Raw genomic sequence first — 16,401 nt, 5'->3', positions numbered from 1 at the left:
CAGGCCTGGAGAAAACCATTTCGGGGATTTTGGATAGACTCTGCTAATATCTGGGATGAATCTCCTGGTGATGTCTCCCTTGGTTGAATTTGTCCAGCAGTCCTGCCACACCCGTTGCATGTGTGCATGAAGTCTCCTCTTCTCCATTTTTTGGTTGTTGGTTAGATTCAGCTCGAATCCCAAGCAGGTCTGAGACACGCCCTTAGAAAGATGATACAACATTCCAGATCTCACCACCTCCAGGTCGAGGTGGAGGGCATCCCCACCAGGACCTGGAGGGCGTGAGCACTCACAGTGCAGCAAGCACGAGAGATGGAGAGCAGGACCGTGCGTTGAGTGGAATCCAGGATTCATCTGTTTACTGCAGTCATAGCCTTGCTAAACCAAACTCCGGCTGCATACGTAATCACAGGAATGAAGATAGCCTTGTAATACAGCGAGGGAGTTCGCTTGTTGAGACCCCAGTCCCTACGGAAGACCTTAGCAACCATGGCAGTATAGTTTCTTACTTTGGTTCTGATGTATTTAAGATGAGCTTGGAAAGAAGAGGTTTCTGTCTAGTACTATGCCAAGATATTTGAGTTGCTCCGACAACTTTACGGTCTTGTTTCCAATTTTAATCTATGACGGTCTTGTAATACAGAGAGTTCCTTTAAGAAGCAGAGAATTTGTTTTTGATACTGAGATGAGAGTACTTGCTAATTTTCCTCCCGCAAGTATAAGTTACAAGTTTGTCTAACCCAGCGGTTCTCAAAGTGTGGTACGCGGACCACTGGGGGTCACCGAGGGTCCGCAAGGTCAAAACTATTTTCATAATAATACTAAGACGTTATACTAAGACTTAGGTGTGCTCAATAATTTTTAAGAGTGTAAAGGGATCCTGAGACCAAAAGGTTTGAGAACCACTGATCTAATCTAACATAACATAACCAGTATATATTTAATTTAATATATATATAATTAACCTTTTGTAGTTTATAAATAAGTTGGATGGCGACGAAGGTTGCACCGCTAGAGTGGTGACGTCGTAACTGCTGGCGGGAGGATAATTAACAAGTACCGAGAGATGAGTTTAAGTTCTGCTTTTGTAGTCACCATTTATGTAGTGAACTTAACGCGATAACCAACGAGCATCCAGTGTTCTCGCTTTGCTGTGACAGCTCTATGCTGTCAGAACGATACCGTGATACGAAAGCCTGGCAGCGGCTGTATCTAGGCAGCAAATCTCGAAGGCGGTAAAATGAACAGACCGTTTCATGTTTGGGAGTGAAAGAAGATATGAACACAGTCCTTTCCATGTTTGGAACAGGGATCACATTTTTTTTTTTTTCTGCATAAGGATGCTCAAAATCTTTGATACGGATACAGTCCTATCCTACAAAGGTTAAGCAGTTCTATCTTTAAAACTCAATTAGGATAAATTCTGGCGTATAAGTGCACTGGAGTAAAAATCAACCTTTATTTTTTATTTATTTATTTATTTTTTTTTTTTTTTTGCCTTGATAATTTTTCCTTAATCAAAACATGAGATGTGATCAAAACGTTCAATGACTGAACTAATATTTTGGAAATGAAATTATTGGCTATTCGGATGGATCGCCTTCGAAGTAGTCTCCTTGGCACCTAATACACCGAAACCAACGCTTCTGCAAACATGCCTGAAGGCTTCTTTTGGATTTGCTAATAGTTCTATGTCGTGTTGTGCGTAATTTCCTCAATCATTGTAAATCTGTGACCTTTGGGGAGGGGGGCTTAAGCTTGGAAATATAACATCGCATGGAGTATTGGCGGATGGGGAACTACAGTAATAGAGTGCTTCACGAGAAATTCTTGAATTCTTTGCCAAGTATGCAGGGCAGTTGTCGGATGAAAGTCTCAATTCGATGAAGTCCATTTTCTTCGAACAGCATCGCCCAATCGCCATAGATCTGTTTTGTAGTTTTTTCTATTCCACTGTCTAATCATGCTGAACAAATTCTTAAAAAAAAATGCCTTGCGAGTCAAAAAATACGATAACCATGTTTCTCACATTTGATCGAGTTTGTCTTGCTGTTTTGGGCCTTGGAGAAGACGTCAAAGTCGTCTCAGTGGTAGAAGTCTTCTACTGAGAAATCCGGATCTTTATTTACGAATCGTCTCAGCCACCCACCCACGATCCTACAGCAGTAATGACGGAAGAAACAAGGTGCGCGCGTGCGCGCGTGTGTGTATGTGTGTTATAATGATGCAGATTCTGATATGCGAGAACTGAAAAGTTATCACACAAACATAGCACCTTCTCAAAATTTTTAACATATCGTGTTTCTGTTGCATTTTCCCCTAATTTGAAACAAAAATTTATGCAAATTCGCTGGTCAGTAAAATTACTCGTTTAAAATGCGCCAAAAACACAAAAAATACTATTCAACGCATGCTAATTGTTTTGTTGTTTGTTATTTGGATTTTAGGAGCATTAGCAACTAAGGCCATATTGCTCCGTGGATATGCGGTGGTCATTCCCTGACCTTCCCGCATCCTCCGTATTTGGTGGTCACGGACTCGAACCGCGGTCTAATCAAGAAGCGTGTGCTACGCACTGCTGCTCCTGCCCACCTGGCTACGGAGGCGCCGTATGCTAATTCAGACTGACTGCAGTTAAACGTGTGATCGAACATGTTGCTACAAATCGCAACTCACTACAACTTTAAGATATAAAATCTATCCCCGAACTTTTTTTATCGTATCCCTACTTGCCATATACGTCGATCCCATCTTTTGTAGCCATATTTCACACCTCGCGTAGTAGTAGCATATTATGGTAAAATCTGCATTAAGCACCACTGACTACTTTTTTAATTCAGCGCCTCCGTAGCCAGGTGGAAAGGAGCAGCAGTGCGTAGCACATGCTTCTTGATTAGACCGGGGTTCGAGCCCGTCACCACCAAATACGGAGGATGCGGAAAGGTCAGGAAATGACCAACGCATATTCCAGGAGCAATACGGCCTTAGTTGCTAATGCTCCCAAATAACAAACAAACTTTTTAATTCAATTCTACTATTTCTTCCAAAAGTTTACATTGTGATATTTACACTGCACAATAAACTGTAGAAAGCGGAAGTGCATATACAGTATTTCTTTTACAATAGAAAGTCATGAAAGATAAATATACTGGTAGCATACGCGGTAACAACGCTCTCATTGAATGCTACATGTGTACAAGGAAAGACTCAGTCCACAATTGTGCGCTGACTTATTTAAAAATATATAAGAATACTAAAAAAAATGAAACAATATATAAAAAAAACATTAGTATCCCTTACTACTCAGCAGTATCAGTAAAATCTTTTCGTAGCTATGACGTACACCAAAACATGACAGTTGGATCACCCCGTTATGTGAAATGTTATGACAGTTGGATCACTCCGTATATGGCTGTCTTACAAATTCGTGAACCGTCTAATATTTTGAGAGAGAACTCACTGCCAAATAAGATTAGCAGGACCCATAATCCAATGGAATGAAATATCATGTTATTTACATTTTCCTCAGCCTTAATTTCAAGAATTATTCAATAAGTATCTTGTACAGAACTCCCCGACTTACGTTGGGGTTGCGTTCCGCGCAACGCTGCGTAAGTCGGATTTTCCCCCATGCTTGTGCAGCACTCGCTAAATTGATAAAATCAAAAAAGAAATGTTCGACGAACATATAAATAGAATTATTTATTGTATTTAATCAATTTTTTATCTCATGCGCAGGAAAAATGACAAAAGGGTGCAATTTAAAAAAATTTCAAAATTATAAAATTACAAAATAAGAGAGGAGACATGCATAACGTCAATAAGTTTTACCTCTCGAGCATCGTTGCCAGAATCGACGTCTTCAGCTCATAAGTACGCCCCTGCGGAGGTTGAAGGCTGTGGAGATTTAGAATTGGTCGGCCGCTCAACCTTACGAAAGAACATATTAATGGATATGTTCTTTCTACCCATACAGTGCACTGTATGGGTAGTGTGTAATTCTGGTGCCGGTTGGTGATGTTTTTTTCATTCGGTTATATAAACTTATTGATTTCAGGGATTGCGTTTTGTATAAACTGAAATCGTAAGTTAATGCGGAGGCTTCACGGATATTAATGGATCTTACCACGTTCTGTGACGAACAACAATTAAAAGCTCTGGAATTATGTTCACGTATTCGAGAAACGCAGCGTAGTTTCGAAAATATGGAGCTAACTAGTCCTCCATTAATGAAGGTACCCCAGTATATTCCTATAAGTGATAATAATGCTAATTGCACCGATACGACAGACAATAGAAAAAGGTCAAGTAATAAGTCCAATTGTAGGATTGTTATTAACGATGCTTTTTACAATCGATCTAAGCGGAAGATATCGAACAGTATAAGCACACCGTGTAGTGCCAACCGAAACTTAAAACGTCAACATGGCGGAACACCGTGGAGAATCCCTGGGAAGATGTATAGTACAGGGATAATTGGTCTGCATAAAGAAATTTAAGATTTTTATAAGTATATGACACCTTCACCAGGAGAACATCAAATGAGATTGGGTGTGGTAAAGCGAATTAAAAGGATAATATATTCCATTTGGCCACAAGCAAAGGTGTATGTATTTGGAAGTTTTAAGACTGGCTTGTACCTACCAACAAGTGATATCGATCTTGTTGTCGTTGGTAAATGGGAAGCATTACCTTTATGGATCTTGAAAAAGATTCTTTTAGAAAGGAACATTGCACTTCCTCAGTCAGTTAAGATGCTGGATAGAGCTTCCGTCCCGATTGTGAAACTCACTGATGCTATGACAGAAGGATGACTGGGTGGTGGCTTTTATTTTCATCGTCGATTTCTTTGTAGCAAGCAAGCATATCATTCACCCCTCTGTTAACTTTTAATAATCGTTCGCTGTCATGATCCATCTTCTCAAACCTCGCCATTGACGATGCAATTTCACGAAATGCCACTGCCATCTCTCTGATGAAGCGTCTCGGCTCCACATTTGGTTCATCTTGAGATTCGTCAGCATTTTCTTCTTTCACTATCGCTGCTTGCAAGTCAATAAGTTCTTCGTTAGATAATTCCATCTCTTCTTCCTCTATTAACTCCTCCACGTCTTTGGCATCACCCTCCAACTGAAGTAGCCCTGAAACCTTTACAATCTTCATATGATTCATCTTTTTCAAATCCTTCGAAGCCTTTTACGTGTCATGGGCATATTTTCTTCCATGCGCCATTTAAACAACTTTTAGTAATTTCCGCCCAGACCTTATTAATATTTAAGATGGCGTGGTAAATATTGTAAGATTTCCAAACGTCTCTTAACGTAAAATTTTTCTCATCGTCTACTGCAGACAATGCCTGAGCAAATGTTGTGCGTAAATAGAATGATTTTAAATTCGAAAAAACCCCCTTATTCATAGGTTGGATGAGTGAAGTCGTGTTTGGCAGTAGAAATATGACTCTCACGTTCGAATTGAAATCTTATAGATGCGTAGGATGTACAGGAGCATTATCTAATAGAAGCAAAATCTTGAAAGGAACGTCGTTGTCTTTACAATTTTTTTCAACCACGGGAATGAAGCAGCATTTAAACCAATCCTCAAAGGGAGATATTGTTGTCCATGCCTCTGGTTCGATCGGAAATGCACGGGTTGGGTGGCTTTACTGTTGCCCTTAAATGCACGAGGATTTCCAGAATGGTACACAAACGGGTGGTTTCAACCTGTAATCTCCGGCTGCATTAGCCCCAAGCAAGAGAGTGCCACCATCTTTTGACGCCTTGAAACCTGGCATTGTATTTTCCTCTTTGGCAATGTACGTTCGATCCGGCTTTTTTTTTTTTTTTTCCAATACAGAGCAGTCTCGTCAACGTTGGAAATTTGCTGCGTTGAATAGCCGCCGTCATCAATAATTTTTTCCAACACATCACAAAATTTCTCTGCAGCTGCAGAATCGGCACTGGCGACTTCACCGCATACTTTAACGTTGTGGAAACCAGCGCAATGCTTGAACCTATTAAACCACCCGTTGCTTGTCACAAACTTGGGTTGGGGTTCGCCGTACTTATTCTTAATATATTCATAAATACTTCTTGCATTTGCTTGAATGATTATTAGACTCAGGGGCACTCGCTTCTGAATCTGATTTTCGATCCATATTATTAATAGCTTTTCCATCTTCGATATAGCACCTGAACACTGTTTTTTGATCACTGTTGATCTTAAATGCGTTGATCCTTTGACATATTCTTTTGTAAGCGCACTGTCCTTTAAAATAGTATTCACTGTTGAAGTAGCGAGACTCAATTCCCTTGCAATAGATGACAGACTTTGTACTGCTCCGTACTTTTTAATCATTTTATCTTCATTTCTAAATCAATTTTTTTTCGTTTCCTGGCACAACCACCACTTGCACTTTTCGTTGGTCGCTTTCCCTTCATCATTGTAATACGTAAATAGGAATGAAGAGAAGTTTCTGAAAATTTGTTTTTTATATATAATTGAAGATTTCAGTGAAGAGGAACACATTTCACCATAACAGCGTAAAAACCTACACAATTGCAGTTATCGGTATTATCGAGTTTACTACCCGTTTATAATTTCTTGCACTAACAGAAAAGTTCAATAAACCGGAAAGTGCAAATTGTTTTTATTGTTTTCTGGTCGTGGCCTCCAGAAACGTACTTTAGAAAAATATCACAAAGGCTTTCAAAATTGATTCTTATAACGGGAACATATGATAACAATGAAAGGCAGTGCAATTTCCATTATAAATATGACTTTTTAGAGAGATAAATCGCTTAGTAATACACTGAAATTTTCAAGTTCCAAGGACTTGGAACGAATTATGAAAAAAAAAAAAAAAAAAAGTGTTATTGGGTTCACATTACGATATTTTTACGCTACTTCCTTTAATTCCTAAGGGATGCAAAGTACGTTCCAACAATTTTTTTTAAGTTTGCACCGACCAGCAAAAAACTTACGTAAAGTCGAATTTCCGTAAGTTGAGTATTACGTAAGTTTGGGAGTTCCTGTACAATTATTCAAGATTACGAGAGGCTAAATGATGGAAGACAGATGGTTGTCATAAATTATCAGTCTTCAGAGTTGACAGTTGGATCCCCCGTTATGCGAAATTCATGCGTATATGGTTGTCGTACATATTCATGAACCGCCTAATATTTTGAGAGAGAACTCACTGCCAAATTAGATGAGCAGGACCCAAAATACAATAGAATGAATGAAATATCATGGCATTTACATTTTCTTCGACCTTAATTTCAAGAATTATTCAATAAGTATCTTGTACACTTATTCAAGATTACGATAAGCTAAATGATGGAAGACAGATGGTTGTCATAAAGTATCAGTCTTCAGAGTAGGCCACTCTAACAAGTGAGTTCCCACAGCAACTGGTTGCGTATATAGTCCAAAAAATGGGAACTAAAATTCGAATTTCAAACGGAAAATTTTAACTTTCATTTTGCTCGTGTAATTAATTTTGAATTTATTTTCAAAATACTTGATAGTCACCTTTGAATTTTCCCGTTAAGTTTGCAATTTCGTAATTTTAAATATACAATAGTGCCAAAGATATCCAGGCACCCCTGGGATTTCGGAAAAATGAACCATATCCGTCTTCACATGTCAAAAATAGGTATATTGTAAAAGAAACTGCGTTCTCGCTAGAAATAAGCATATCATTAATTACAATAGATGGAAAGACACAATGAGCTTAGCAACTTCGGAGTGGGAGTCATCACAGATTGATTAGCAATCAATCTGTTCGTTCCATTCTAGCAAAGCGAATGGCACACAGACGAGTGGTACGTAGATCTAGTTAAGTCTTTATCGAATACTGTCAACCAGAAGTTCAGAAAGACTACAGGAACTGATATTAGTACAAGAATACTCAGAGAGCTGCGCTGAATTGCAATGGACTTTACAGAACAGCCGCGGCACACAAAGCAAACATCACAGCACACAAAGCACGGCGTCGACTTACTTGGCGCACAGTAGTAATTTGTCCCCGGAAAGTCCGTGTTATGGAGTGATGAATCAAGACACCCAGTTTTCCGACCTGTCCGTGTTTGCGTCTACCGAATGCCTCAAGAACATTATATAACCGAGTGTGTCATCCCAACTACCAAATCTGGCAGAGGTGCAGTCACCGTCTGAGGTTGTTTCTACTAATTTAGGCTTGGACCACTGGTGGTCGTTCCTGGAACAGTGAATGCCATGCGGTACACTGACATTCTGGACATCTGCGCTTTCCAACATTGTGGCAGCAGTATAGTGGTATAGTATTTAGGGTCAAGAGCCACAGGTGGTTTTCCACATCTGCGCTGTGACAGCATATGGTGGAGCCCTTTTCTGTCAAAAGACCTTAACCCTACCGAACACTTTTGGTATGAATTGAAATGTCCTTTTTTAGACTTCGCCAACACGCTAAGGATCAGTAGCTGAATTGATTGCTGCAAAATATGGGCTTTCTGTTATCAAAAATTGGTTCACGTTATTAAATACTTTATCGATAAAAGTTTCTCTGAAACATGCAGGTGTCCAGTTATTTTTGGTAATATATGTATAGTGTATTTTTATCAGTGCAAGTTTCTCTCTCTAGCTCCCTTGGTCTTCCAGGGAATAATTCTCTAATATCAATTACTTGCAAAAAACTTTAACATGCAACTGTAGGTTACAGATCTAAATAAGAATAAATACATAAAGAAATTATTATTCCTCAAAAATGTTACAAATTCTCGTGAGTTTATTTCAATTCACTTCCTCTGGAAGAAAGAACGTAAGCTTCAGATTTATGAAGAAACCGATTGATGGTAAAGCTCAAGTTACTTCTCTCCCTTCCAAAATTAACTCTTTTAACTGTACACCACGCCAATTAAAAACTCGTCTCTCATGACCTTACCACTCTCACACGCTAATTATATGTTTCGCAATTATTTTACTAGAAATGCGAAACTCCCAAGCAGTATACCTTTCAGGGATTTCAATAATTAGCTAAAATTCTACTCCTTATCCTCATGTAAGATAAATATAGACGCCTGAATATGACATTTCACGTGTCACATACAAAAAACTCTGTAAAACCGGTAATCCTAAACTTTAACAATCCTAAATTATTTAGATTTTAGGATTGTTCAAGTTAGGTTAAAGTTTACTTTAAATTTTAGCGATCCTAAATTCTTTAAAATCCGGGCACATTTTACTGTGGAGAAGAAAAAAAAAAATTACAATCTGGAAATATTAAGAAAGCACTTGTATCTACGATGACATTTGTATTCAGGAAATCATACAAAAAAGAAAGAAAGTAAGAAAATAACATCTCTCTCTCTCTCTCTCTCTCTCTCTCTCTCTCTCTCTCTCTCTCTCTCTCTCTCTCTCTCTCTCTCTCTCTCTCTCTCTCTCTCTCGTGCTATCGCTTGTCTAGTTACAGATCTAAATAAGATAAAAAATTATTGCTATGTGGCTGGTCATATAACGCTCATGTGAGCCGGTGACCAGCTTGCTCCATCTAGTCTCTTCCAGAGACTTACTGACACGAACAAACAATATATATTCCACACAACTTTTCTTTTTAACTTTGAAATAATTGCAATCGCCGACGTTACTTGCTAGATCACTCCCATCAACACCCAGGATGTAAAAATGCATTGTACATAAGCTTTGTACATTTACCAAATAAAAAAATTCTTTAATAATCTAAAGACAATCGAAAACATTTTTAACATCTTATCGTATTACTGTATTCCGTGACAGCTTAGTCGGAACGCCGATACATCGCCGCCTGTCACTCGTTTGGACAGGTCCGTAGTTAGCCGATCTCAGACAGAGAAAGCAAGGTTTTCCCCGTGCGTTACTCCGCAGAACATGTAAATCAACCCTTGAATACACTTGTGCAACAAAAGGACAAGAGTCCCTATTACGATCAGTCACCCAACACAAGAACGTGGAAAAGTTAGAGATCACTACGAAAGGAAGTGGAATTTTTTCTCTACTCACAGTTGGCTGTGTGATAATCATATCACTGTATGACGAACAGACACTTTATTAGGTACATCTACCATTTTCATGAAATGGAGTACTCCTTCAGCAACAACATCGCGTGTTCGTAAAACGCGACATAAAATAGGTGGGCATATACGTCGAGATATACATTTGTATTAAAGGTCCCGAAGCGAACGCTCATAGCCGTAAGTGTATTATTTCTAGAACTGTGTGTTCGGAGGCCGATTTGCAAGTTGTAAAGACTGAAAATCCGGGAATAACTTACGGGGGGTACACCCTACGCACCTGAGATCGACTAACTACGGCCTCTAATGAGGAAGACTTCAGAAATTCCTGAGTCGTCGAAACCAGCTCTCTCCAAACGAGTGGCAGACGGTGATGTATGGTGTGGACCACAAAGTATTCAAAGTATTTTATTATTTTCTCTGGGCTCCAGGGTTTCTCCTATCCGCCGCTGAAGAGTAACTGTACATTATTTAAAATTTATAATTTAGCAAAACACAGTAGCGTAGCTACCCTTTTTCGGGCCCGGAGGCAAAGAAGATGTTCGAGCCCCTACTTAATTAATGAAAATTGCAAAAACAGGAGACAGCCAAAGACGCCGGGCCCGGAGGCAATTGCCTTGCCTGCCTACATGGTAGCTACGCCCCTGGCAAAACATCTTGATCCATCAACTTAACAGCAATGATTACAATCAAATAAATCTCTTGCCTGAGACCAATGTAGTATATCCCTGGACACTGCCCACCCAACAGTGAACATGGCACATTGACATATACTGTATGTATATACAAAACGCTAACAGCAAGACCAAGCAGACGAGGCTATAGCAAATTATTTGCACTGTTATTTACTATTACCAATAGCTCACAGTTAGCTATTTAGACAGATTTTACAACTCCAGTCAGCAGCACTAGTGTTCTGATGTTGGTAGCATCAGAAGTTTACGCAATTTCGACAGTACTTTGCAGCTTGTCGAGAATTAAAAGACTTATCAAACGTCCCTGAGAGGGCGTTTCTGCCAGGCCAGTGAACACATGTAATTGTCGAATATACTAGTCTTCAATATGATAGTAACCAATTTAGTTTGGACAAGTCATTTATAATTTGGGGAATCCGACAGGCATTAGTACAATTTTGGTATTTAATGCATCTATTCAATATAATGACAAAAATATCAACATTAATACGGTTCATGACAAATATCATCAATTAACATAGTTCATCCAACAATATGCCCGTCCGGCAATAAATACAAACGAATTTCCAATCCATCAGAGGTCCTATAACAATAGGATTAATACCAAGGCAACTATATACAATGAGAGCACACTAATAACAATTAGACTCAGTCGTAAAGTCCTTTCCTTCTTTGGAAAGTCTTGTCTGCAAAGTTAACCAGTGCCTGATAATTTTCCTTACATTCTAAAAACTTGGTGAAGTTATTTACATCATAAACTTCCGTCAATGTGTGAAGTTCAAATCGAATATCTACATTCTAAGATTACATGTTGGACTGTCTCCTGTGAGCCACATTTACATAGGAGACGCAGCCAAACCCAGATTAAATAACTTGAGTCTTGTCTGCCATGCCCGGATAGAAGGAAAGTTAGGTGAAGACATGGGTTAAACCAGGGCCAATGTTTTTTTGTCAAATTCACCAATTTGAGGTATAAAAACGATATTAATTCTTCCAGTGTTTGCATTAGTCCATTCGTTTTGCCACTCCTCGAAGAACTCGTTTCTTAATCTAGTGTTGTCTTCTTTCACTGGCATCTCCAGGTTAACAGAAAACTAGTTGAACTGTGCTGCAATACCGTTCCTTCTACAATACTGAAAGTAATTGTACAGTACTTCGTATTTAATTGGCAGTTTGCCGTTGATGGGTACCTGTAGTGCCGACGTTGAAATCGTGCGACAAGCTCTTGAAGTTGCAATCAGGAAGAAGCGCTGGACTTGAGTCAAGATTTTTTCCACCATGACTCTGCATATACTGAGGCCCCAAGCGCCCGCAGCATAGCAGACAACAGGAATAAATATGCATTTGTAGTACAGCTTGAGAGCGGAGGGGTTCACACCCCAAGAACCTTTGGCAATTCTAATTATTTGACCTGTAAATGTCTTGATTTTGCTAAGTACATATTTAGCATGGGTAATGAATTAGAGTTTGTTATCTAACTTAATTCCTAGGTATTTGTACGAGTTAACTAATGTTATTGATTGTTCTTTAATCTTAATACTCAGAGGTCTATTTGGGTCTAATTTTCCTTTGAGAAGAATTTTTGTTTTGGGAACAGAAATAGTTAGTTTATGTGTAGTACTACACCACTGATCTAGGTCTGAGAGGACTTCATTAGCAAGGGTTTCAAGTTGTAGTCTGGAATTTCCAGAAACAAGGATAATTAGATCGTCTGCGTAAGCGATCTAAGTACTGCAGTGATGTTTGGTAGCCAGACACCCACGTTACAACATACTTTTTTTTTTTTTTTTTTTGTAGTTGTTGGCGCATCGGCTTCTGTGGCCATAGTGCACCTCCCAAGGTTTTTGGAGTACTTTGATCCAAGCCCGAGGCGGGATTCGAACCCGCGACCTTTGGGTTGCCAGGCAGGCACTTTACCCACCCGGCTAGCCCGGTCGGCTACAACGTACTGGTCCGAGAACTGATCCCTGAGGGCAACCGCGAGTCACAGGTCTCGCAGCAGAGCAGGATCCACTGGAGACCACAAGTGAGCGATTCTGGAAATAATCCGTGATGAGAAGATATATAGGCACGGAGACCCCGACCTCCCAGAACCTCTCCAGGACACTTTGCCATCAAGCAGTGTCAAAGACCCCTTTGAAGTCCGCAAGGAGGCCAAGGACATACTTTTCATTGGAGGCAGAAACAGTATTCATGACTAGGTTAATGGTATCCACTGTAGACATCCCAGCAGTGAAGCCAAACTGATATCTGTAGTTTAGGTTTCTTTCTTTATAGTACTTTTGGAATCTCGCTACAATCAGCATCTCTAGTATTTTTCCGTATTAGACTTCGTCTAATACTTCTCTAGTATTAGACGAATGGCTGTTTGTACCGAACTTTCTGGTACAGTTTCATTCTGCATAATCAATTTATCCAAAATTGTTTCCATAGGCTCAGCCCATGTCAGAGTTTCGGAGTTATCAGGTCTAAGTACAGAGGAGAAAATTTCCCCCGGATGAATTTTGTCAAGAGTCAGCTTGTAGATCAAGTCACAGGGCTCCCGGTCCATAGTTTGTTTAAGCGTTCCCAAGCGGAGCGTTTTTCTTTATAAATATATGTATTGTTGAAATATGTCCTCGATTTTTGTATATTTCATTCAATCGGTTTATCTCATCTTCAGGTTTACCATATCTCTCTCTCTCTCTCTCTCTCTCTGAACATCTAGTCTTAGCTCTTTGTGTAATTCCTTAGAGTAGAAAGGTTCTGGGATCAACCATGGAACCGAATTTTGTCTTCTCTGTTTCTTCTTAATCGTCTCGTCGCATATTTCAGTGATGATTGTCATCAATTCTTTTCGATGTTGGTCCAAAGTAGAGAGCTCGATACGTAGGGATGCTGCCGATTTGTTAACAAAGCGCTTGCTCGAGAAGAATTTCATCTAAAGGTCATAACTCCAGCCCAAATTATATGGTTGCAGTATATTGCGCAAGGAGCAAGATAAAGAAAGTGACTTTTTAAGTGGCATGAGGTCGGTGCCCGAAGAGCAGTATGGGTATTTCAGAAACGTGAAAAACCCCAGCAACCCTATTGGGGTTTCCACGTACAACTGTGTCTCGAGATTGGTCCGATACCCAAATAACAATCAGCCAACAGCGATCATCATCTCGTCAGAAAAAGCTCGTTGATGCGACAGGCAAATAGAAGCCGACTACCTATGCAGGGTAAAAAAGCTACAGTCAAATTACTGCGCAGTACAACAGTAGTAAAAAAAAAAAAAAAAAAGCGCCATTTCAGGACTCACAACTCGTCATATTTTGTCACAGAAGGGGTGGTGGGAACAGCAGTCGACGGCCGAAACGAGGTCCATTCCTGACAGAAAAAATAAAACAGGTTAGTACGGTTACAGTTTGCAGTGAAAATGGACGGTAAAATTCTGCCTGGTCTGACGAATCCCGATTTCTGCTATTTTACGCTGATGGGAGGACCATAATATGGCGAAAATAGCATGACACCATGTATCCATCCTGCCAGATGTCAACAACGGATGCTGGTGGTGAAGTTGTAATGGTGTGTACATCGTTTTCGTGTTGTACACCGGGCCGCTTGAAAACAGTGTAGCAACATATGGATACAACAGTTCATGCTGGACATTGTTTCCGATCAAGAGCATCCCTTCATGGTTACAGTATATCCATCTGTGAATGGGCTTTTCTAACAGAGTAATGATGCGCCATGTCATACGGCCAGAAATGTACGGTTCTTCGAAACGGATGATACGCTATATCACATGGCCCAATTTGTACAGAACTAGCTCTAAGAATGAGGCCTCGCCAGTCACCCTATCCAATCCAATTGAGTACGCTGTAAAAGGTGAAACGAACTCTTCAGCGTACAGATCTGAAACCATCCAATTTGCAACAACTGTGTGCGAAGCAATTGAGTCAACAGACTAGTTCGAGAAGCAACTACAGAGAGTATTACTCTTGATCTGATTATCAGCAGTGAATATTCATGCATTAAGAATCTACTGAACTTGGCAGTAATGATTACAATGTACTGATGTGGGATTTACTTCAAAGATGTAACTACCACCAGGGGTAAAGGGAAGGGATTTTGATTTCGTAAAAGTGACTACAGTGGTGTCAGACAGTTTTTAAATTCTATACTGATGATCAACCGATGATGATACCAACAGCAGTCAAGTCTTGGAAGATTAATCTTGAAGAGCCTAAGCATTTCATATCAACTAAGAATTACTGTCCAAAGTTTATGCCTAAACGGATGTCAGATGAACTAATAAGACTTACTTGTAGCACAGAAGAAAAATGCATGGGATGCATATAAACTATCAGGTGATCACCTCATTGAGTCCAATGAGGTGATCACCTGATAGTTCCATGATGACTCCGCCAGGCTCTTCTGAGGGATGGGCGCCTCCGTAGCCAGGTGGGAAGGAGCAGCAGTGCGTAGCACACGCTTCTTGATTAGACCGGGGTTCGAGCCCGTCACCACCAAATACGGAGGATGCGGAAAGGTTAGGGAATGACCACCGCATATCCAGGAGCAATATGGCCTTAGTTGCTAAATGCTCCTAAAAACCAAATAAGAAACAACAAATCTTCTGAGGGCTAAAGGGGGGGGGGGGCTATCTCGCTATTTGAAAATATGTATTACTGTCTGGCAATATTAATAACAATAATAAATTTTAAAAAATGTGCCATTTTTTGTGGTATTTTGTCACACGATAAACAATAGCTGGACAGCGTGTCAGTGAATATACCAGTTCTAACAAACACGTGGTTCAGTTTTTACAAAACTGTATGAATATATTCTTTACTATGAACCATCATTTTTTTTTTTTTTTTGACGTACGAAAAGTAAAACGCCTAACCGCGCTCAGGCTGTCACGAAAAGTAAAACGCCTAACCGCTGCTATATCTCCGAAACTAATAGACAATAGTATAAACAATTTATACTTATTTTGTCGGGTATATAATGCCGTCGACGAATATGAAAGAAAAAATTAGAAATTTTGATATTTAATATCATTTTTTTCGAAAAAAACTTAAGTTCACATTTTGGTCATTTGCCGTTGCGCCTTGTTTATTTTCACTCTCAATAACTTCTAAACTCTGATAGATGCACATAAACAGTAAGCGAAAAAATTGTTCAGTAGGAAAAGTAGTTTTTTACATCTATAAATAGTTTTGATGTAGCTCTTATGGTTCCTGAGTAATAGCGATGCAAAGTTGAGAGAGTTGAAAAATTCGAGCATTTTCAAGTTTGTTTTCGCAATATCTTGAAAACTATAACTGTTAGACAAAAACAGTAAGTAACAAAATTGTTGCCCTTTGAGAGCTCTACAAGGATATATAACCAAATTTCAAATCGGGTTTTTAATTTTGGAGAATTGAGCAACTCATTAAAGTAACTACTTAGTTCAGTTACTTTGCATTTGTCGGGCAGTGCGGCTGTTTCATTTAGTTAAGTCGTGACGATGCCGAAAGTTACATAAACTAAACGTGTTCAAAGATCTCGACAAAATCACAAATCTAACGTTGAAAAGCAAGCACCAAAGTCGGCAGCGGAACGCAAGAGAGAGAGTCATAAGCGTGAACGCGAGCAAGATCAGAGGCAGATGTCCAGCCATCAACATCGAAAAGAACAGTGCAAACATGCAACGACAAAGGTTACCACAA

Source organism: Mastigoproctus giganteus, chromosome 3 (genome assembly GCF_048544385.1).
Source record: "Mastigoproctus giganteus isolate SK-2022 chromosome 3, ASM4854438v1, whole genome shotgun sequence".
NCBI lineage: Eukaryota > Metazoa > Arthropoda > Arachnida > Uropygi > Thelyphonidae > Mastigoproctus > Mastigoproctus giganteus.
Note: the sequence above shows the minus strand (reverse complement) of the source record.